The following is an 8,382-nucleotide window of genomic DNA, read 5'->3' on the forward strand; positions in this document are numbered from 1 at the left end:
AAGGAAGGAAGGAAGGAAGGAAGGAAGGAAGGAAGGAAGGAAGAAAGAAAAGAAAAGAATGCAGGTGCAACACCACATATGATATAGAAGATTCTAGAGGCCCAGAAACCATTTTTTTCTGGAATTCTTTGCAAGCTGGATTTCTTAAATTAAATTTGTTTTTCTGGTTCAAAGTATTTGGTATTAAAAGGTATTTTAGGAAACTGATTTTCAAGATTAGGCCCCTGGAATTATTTACCTAACCTGGTTAAACTTGTTGGTAGTAATAATGTCAGTGCTACCAGAAATAATGAATATTGATCATTCATGGCATGCAAGTGGCAAAGTACTTACTTAAATTATCAAATGTGGTTTCCAGGAATGAAGTGCCTACTAAGTCTCCTTTGTCATCAGAACTCAGCCCCTGAAAACTCATGAATGACCTCACTAGATTAATCAGAATAAGATGTGATGCAGTAACAGCCACAAAATCTCAGGGCTTAACATAACAAAAGTATGTTCCTCTCTCATCCTACCTGTTAAGTGTAGATGGGCAGAAAACTCTTTCAACAGATGGACTAAAGTTCAGTTATCTTGCAGCTAAACTGGAGCACGTGGTGGCTGTTTCTAGACCAGAGAAAGAAGAAGAGTCCCAAACTATCTCTTAAATTCCTCAACTTCAAAATATTACATATCACTGCTGGATAAAACATATTTTCCAGAATGAGAACATGGTCTCCATTATTGCAAGAAATCTGAAAAATGTGGTGGAGCATGTTGATACTTAGTGGGAATAAAATATTTCTTCCACATCATTAGAGATGACTGCCTTACAAAGGAGTACTGGCATTTCTTAAGACATAACCCCCACAATCCTGCATTGCCTCTGGTTCCCATAACTGAATCAAATACCAGCAAATCCCAAGGGTCTGAGAACAGAGTCAACATCAAGAAGATTCAGATTATAAAGCAAAATAATTTAATGATTCTGCCATGCTATTACAAGAAAAACATGGGGAGTGCTCTGAGAATGAATTCTAAGGGCATTATACCAGAGAACAAACATAAAGTTATTTCAAGTCAAATTTATTGAGATAAGTAAATTTACTAGAAATTGTGGGTGCAGTGTGTGAGTTTGAACAGCTAGATGTGTTTTTAACAATATATTGTAACAGTTTTCCTCCTCTGAAACTACATTTCCTTCAATATTACAAAGCAATGTTTCTCATCTAGAGGAAATGTTGTCCTCTCTCCCTAGGTGACATTAGTCAATGTCTAGAGACATCTACTCTTCTTGTAACTGGGAGGAGCTACTGAAATCTAGTGCTAAAGAGTGGGGATGTTATTAAACATTCTGTTCTGCACATGACAGCCTCTCACAAGGAAGAATGATTGGGTACCAAATTATCAATAATGCCAAGGTTGGGAAGCCCATATATGGAGAATTTTGAATGCTTATGTAATGACAAGGTCTGAGTGGATTTATCATAACAAGTTACCCATCTACTCTTAATCATTTCACCTAGGGAATGTACAATTCCTTCTCCAAGGTATGAAAAAATATACCTTAATATAATAAAGACACTTAATGGACACTTCCTTCTCCAAGGTATTAAGAAATACATTGCTGAGGAGCATTGGCACATTTGAATATCTGCACTGGGTTTTTTTGCAGACTGTAATGATGATGGGAGAAACTCCCACGGATATAGATTTCCTAATAACTCTGTAGATGATGAGATCTTGCAGTATAGAGGCCACTTGGTAGCCAAAGACAAGGAGGGCATGGGTATTTGGGGTAGCAGGATGGAACAATAATTGGAGATTTACAACCATCTCTGGAAGTGACTGCCACTTATTAGGGTTCTCTAGTGTTAAAATTAGTGGTCAGCCCTCACTCTTTGATCCCATAATATATTACAAAGCTGTGATAATCAAAACAGCATGGCACTGACACAAAAACAGGCCTGTAGACCAATGGATCAGAATAGAGAACCCCCAAATAAATCCCAAAACATACAGCCAATTATTTTTGACAAAGGGCACCAGACAATCCAGTGAGGAAAATAAAATCTCCTTAGCTAATTGTGCTGGACAAACGGGTATCCAACTGCAGAAAGATGAAACTGGACCCCTACCTCTCACTACTAACAAAAATCAACTCCAAATGGATCAACGATCTAAACCTAAGACCTCAAACTGTAAAACCACTGGTAGAAAACACAGAAGAAACTCTTAGAGATATTGGAGTAGACAAAGATGTCTTCTTTTCTTTTCTTTTTTTTTTTTAAGAGAGAGGTTTTTGCTATAGGGCACATGCACTTGCCAGAGAAACAGAAAGAGATAGAGAGACAGAAATAAAGAAGTCACCCCCACAGGGGGGATGACCATGCCATAATCCCTTCTCCTCTAGTCCCTCCATGGGATTTTGGGCAGGCATATGTGCACACACACCCAGTGTAAGTTTTAAGCTGCCAGGTCCAGGACTCAAACTGCAGTCAACTACATGGGAGGCCAGTGATGTAACCATTATGCCATCTGTTGGTCCCAACAAAGTCTTCTTGAATAAGACCCCAAAAGCACAGCTGATAATCTAAAAAAGGACAAGTGGGATTACATCAACTACCCTTGGAATGGGAGAATATATTTGCAAAGTATGCCTCAGATAAGGTACTGATAATCAGAAGAAATAAGGAACTCAAGTAGCTCACACACACACACACACACACAAATCAACCAAATTAAAAGATGGGCAAATGAGCTGAACAGACAACTTTCTAAGAAAGACATATGAATGGCCAAAAAGCGTAAGAAAAAAATGTTCAACATCCATTATCATAAGAGAGATGCAAAGCAAAACCACAATGGCATACCACCTACCCTAGTCAGAATGGCTAAGATTAAAAAATGAAAAAGAATTAAAAGTGCTTCTGAGGTTGTAGAGAAAGGGAACTCTCCTACACTGTTGGTGGGAAAGTAAATTAGTATAGTCACTGTGGAGAACAATATGGAGATTTCTCATAGACCTACAAAGAGAACTCCCACATGATCCAACAACTCCACCCTTGGATATCTATCCAAAGGAGAGGAATGTACTCAGTCAGAAAAGCACCTGCACATTCATATTTATTGTGGCATTATTGACAATTGCTAAGACATGTAACCAACCCAAATGTCTACAAACAGATGAATGGATTGAAAAAGTGTGGCACATATACACTACAGAATACTATGCAGCCATGAAGAACAATGAGACCCTAGCATTTAACATAGTGTGGATGAAACTAATGGCAGAAACTAAAAGATTAAACAGTATAAAGGCATGGAGAGCAACTATGGATATCAGAGACAGTGTGGAAGGAAGGTAGGAAATGGAGGAGGGTGAGAGGGAGGGAATCATGGGGAAAATAAAATTAAAAACATTTAAGGGATTTAAAGGACATACAAAAAAAATTATCTCTTGATGATAATATGTATAGTAATATCTTTGAAACAAGATACAGTGCATTTAGGAGAGGAAAGCTTATTTGGTATGCTGTAATGATACACATTGATTTAATATAAAAATAAATATAAATTAAAAGTTAAAAAAAGAGAAATGAGTAGTCAGCCTATTAAAGTTCTTACTTGGTCTGCATAGCCTTAAAACAGTACATAGTGTAAACAGAGAACAGATTGAGGCCTATCTTAGCTCATTTGGGTTGCTATAGCAGAATACTATAGACTGTGTAGTTGAAAACAATAAAAATTTATTTCTCACAGTCCTGGAGGCTGGGAAGTCCAAGATCAAGATGCTGGCAGATTCAGTGTCTGATGAGGACCTGCTCCCTCATAGACTGCCATCTTCTTACTCTAACCTCACACACAAGTCTCTCCAGGATTTCTTTTATTATACCACTGACCCAATTCTTGAGGGCCAAAAGCCTCACCTCCTAACATCATCACTTTGCAAATAAGAATTTCAACATACAAATCTAGGGAAGGGGAACACATAAACATTCAAACCATAGCAAGACCCTACAATTTATACCCCCTGACTGAATTATTAGACTAGAGTTAGTTCACCGAGTAGAGTCCTTTGAATAAAGGAAATACAGATCGCCTTGAGAAAGGATCTGATGACAACCAACAATTTTCTTCTGTTTTCTACAATGACTATGCATGGGAGAAGGGGTACTGCGATAGTTCAATTATCCACCCAAAATGTATGCGTTAAAACTTAGTTGTATTTTGGGACTAGCAGTTAGCATAATGGCTATGTCGCTGGACTCCCACGTAGTCGACCGCAGTTCATGTCCTAGACCGGGTGGCTTAAAACTCACGCCGGGCACATGTGCGTGCATACCCAAGATCCTGAGAGGAAAACAGAGGAGAAGGGATTGTGGCGTGGCCATCCCTCCTGGGGAGTGATTTCTCACTTTCTATCTCTCTGTCTCTGTCTGTCTGTCTGGCGAGTGCACACGCCCTATAGCAAAAACCTCTCCAAAATAAATACATAAATAAATAAATAAATAAATAAATAAATAAATAAATAAATAAATAAATAACTTAATTGTATTTTTGTATTTTGAAGGTATTACGAAGAAATTTATGACATCAAAAGAAATTTATGACATCTCTACCTTGGGAAGAGATTAAGATTAAGGTCATTAGGGGAAGGGCTCATGACTGACTCCTGGTGGGTTAAGGAGAGATAATGAGACAGAGAGAGATAAAAGGATGAATACACAGGTACTTGCACTCCTGTTCTCTTATGATGTGATACTCATAAGGCTTCAGGATCCCACCAACCGGAAAATCCTACCAGATGTTGGTCTGGATCTTCCAAACCATAAGATGAATCAACTCATTAAATTACCCAGACTCAAGGATTCTCTGTTATTAGAAATAAAATGGGCCAAGACAGGGACATACTGATACATTTTGAGAATTGCTGGACATTGGCTCTGAGCTAACATTCAATTACCTAAGGATTCAGTACTACTAGGATAGGAGTCAATTAGAATGGAGACTTACGGAGGTCAAATGATAACTGTCCTTCCTTAACAGAAAAGCCAACCAAAGTTTACCATATCCCTGGAGAACTACAGCAATTATTGCCACGAATAAAAATTTGCGAATTGCAGAGGTGGTGATTTTTAACATATTCTCATTAACTCTTAACCTATAGATGGATCTTTGAGATGGATACTGAAATATCATAAACCTAATCAAGTAGTGACTGCAATTTTAGTTATCATTCTCAAGTCAGAGCTGTGAGATCATAAAAAAAAAAAAATCAGTAAAATTTTGGAGAGTAATTTAATCTGTAACTAAGTGAAATATTTCAGAAATTGAGTTAGAAACAATTTTTATATGTTAGTCAGTGTTCTTGAGGAAGACAGAACCAATAGGATATATACAGATAAATAAGAGGGATTTTACTGGGGGGTTCAGCTCACTTGATTTTGGCGCTGAGAAGTCCCACAATAGGCTGCCTGAAAGCTAAGAAACCCGGTAGCATGGATCAGTACAAGTCTGAAAGCCTCAGAGGCAGGGAAGTCAATGACGTAACTCTCAGTCTAAGGCTGAAAGCCTGAGAACCCAGAGGGTCATGCCTATAAATCCTGGAGTGTGAAGGCACTGAGCCTTGAGTTCTGATATCCAAGCCACAGAAGCCTATTTTACTCTAGACTACAGGATGTATTTCATGAGTGCCCAGAGAAAATAAATGAGGTCCCAAGAGCTTGAATTTCGCACAAGCTTTGGTCTCCTGGCAGAATGGGGGTAGGATAAAAGAATTGTTTCAATGGAAAACAGTATGGTGGTTTCTCAAAATATTGAAAATAGAACTACCATGTGATTGAGTGATCCTACTTTTGAATGTTTATCCAAAAGAAATGAAATTAGTATCTCGAGGAAATATATGCACTTTCATGTTCATTGGCATATTATTCAGAAAAGTAAAGATGCAGAAATGACCAAATATCCATTAACAGATAAATGAATAAAGGAAATGTGGCATACATGTGTTATGGCACATTATTTAGGCAAACAAAAGGAAACCCTGCCATATGTGACAACGTGAATGAAACATGAAGACATGCCAAGCGAAATAAGCCAGTCACAGAGAGACAAGTTTTACATGACACCAGTTATATGAGGTATCTAAAACAGTCAAATTCATAGAAATAGAAAGTAGAATGGTGGTTGCCAGGGTGTGGGGAAGGGGAAAAGGAGGAGCTGCTGTTCAACATGTATAAAGTTACAGTTACACAAGATGAATAAAGTCTAGAGATCTGAGGGACAATGCTGTGCTTTAATTAAAGATGTTGCGCTGTACTATACAGTCTTCCAAGATAAATCTTATGTGTTCTTCCCTAAATAAATAAATAAACAAACAAAAAGGGTTTCACAGGCAAGGGGCAATGAATACCTAAGGGAGTCCGTGCTTGGGGGCTCCCCAAGGAGCATCTCATTTTATTGTAAACAGAATTGCCCAGATGTGCCTTTCCAAAAGACTTTATTATTTTCATATAACCCATTATCACTGGCAGAAGTGCTTCAAAAGGCATAATGTAAGAACTATTTAAATAGCAATAGACATAAATTATTTCTGTCACTATAAAAGACTACCTAATTTATATGATTGGTAGGCCATATCTTTAATATGCTCAGTTCAGCTGTGTCTGTGGAAGGGAGACAATGAAGCACTAAGTGGATAGTGTATTATCCCTGGGAGTCAGGCAGGCACTTAAAGATGCACATTAAAAATTTTCAGGCCCCATTTGGACAGAAATATGGGTCTTTTAGAATTATCGTGAATTATCATAAACTTGATTAGGTGTCATCTCCAATAATATCATGGGCTACACTGTCATGATGAGACTCCTATAACTGGATCCATAGACATAAAAATAAAATTCTGAATACTCAATTCAGAGAAAAATGCCCATTTTAGCCTTCAATGGGGAGATCGTTAAGGCCATTTCAACTGATAAACCACTTAAACTATTTGCCTCCTGTTATCATCATGTAGACACAAGGCCAACATAACATTAATTCAGTATTTCTTCAAACACTTGAAGGACTTTGTAAATTGCTTTGAAAATCACAACTTACTTCTAGAGAGTGACCTGATCATGAAGGTGAGTGTAGTGACTCTTCTACATATAAGGTACCATACATTAATTTTTCAATACCCAGTTATTTATATTAGAAGTTTCAGTTAGAATAAAGGTCAGTGTTTTCTGACCTCAGCAAGAGAACTTTGGCTGATTCAAGAGGAGAAGAGAAATGCACTTTGATATTAGGGTGATTTATTTTGGGCACCTTAATTTTTAGCCTTCATCCCAAAATGGATTCATCTCAAAGTTTAACAGCATCTTATATTCAAGCTGCTGATCCAATTCTGAAAAAGGATTAATCCATTTCAGCATCAGCAGCAAGATGGACACTCGGATGGAGCAGATGTGCACTCTTCTCTGTAATTACTTTCAGCTCTTACTTTGCCCTTTACTGTCTGTTTGAAATTTAACCTTAATGGAATCAGAATGGCATTTACCCAGGGATCAGCTCCAGATTGTGTGAAACTCACAAAAATAAAGGTTATGACATAGTAAGTCTACTAATCGCTGTGACTAGAATTGGCCAACAGTTACTTTTAAGTAGAAGAGATTAAGAGTACCATGTAGTTTTATCATGAAATAAAATAAATTTATCATTCTTCAGCTCATTTTGTCCCTTGCTATCTATCAACCATCATGTTAGCCAAGGCTTAGACCCCAGAATGGCCTATTGTATTGAAACATAAGTGGTGTACCTATGAGATGCCAACAAGACATCCAGAAATAGAGAATGAATTAGCAATTGGAAGGGCAAGGCTACCAGGGGAAAGAAAGGTTAAGGATCGAGTCCCCAAAAAGAGCTAAAATGACTCTGAGAGGTGTTCCAAGTCTCTCACATTCTGCTGCCAGAGCCTAACCTTGGGGAAGAACTGAATGCTCACTTTCCTTTTAATAATAATAGCTAGATTTGCTTACTCAAGTACTTCAAAAATGGCATAAAGTGGAGAAAATTTTATTATTCAAACAGTTAGCCCCTAAATTCCTTTTAGAAGAATTACCTTTTATATGTTGGTAAGTGAAGGCAAAAAGTTCTGCTATGGCTTCATTTTATTAGTGTCTTCAAGAGCTCAAGAGAAAGAGGAACCTTCTCTGCATGATTCAATGTGGAATGAAGCAAGGATAGTGATGCTGCTGTTTCCTTCAGGATTGTTGGTATTTTGATAGAATCTCCCCTACAACTTTACTCTTCTCCCAACTGCATTTCAGTAAAAATCATTTAATCACAGGCTTTTTAATTGTATTTTTTTTTAATTTTTAAAAATTTTAAATAAGCCATGGATAGAAGAGAGGTTTTCAT

This window comes from Tupaia chinensis, unplaced genomic scaffold, assembly GCF_000334495.1.
Source record: "Tupaia chinensis unplaced genomic scaffold, TupChi_1.0 Scaffold139457_1, whole genome shotgun sequence".
In the NCBI taxonomy this organism is placed as follows: domain Eukaryota; kingdom Metazoa; phylum Chordata; class Mammalia; order Scandentia; family Tupaiidae; genus Tupaia; species Tupaia belangeri.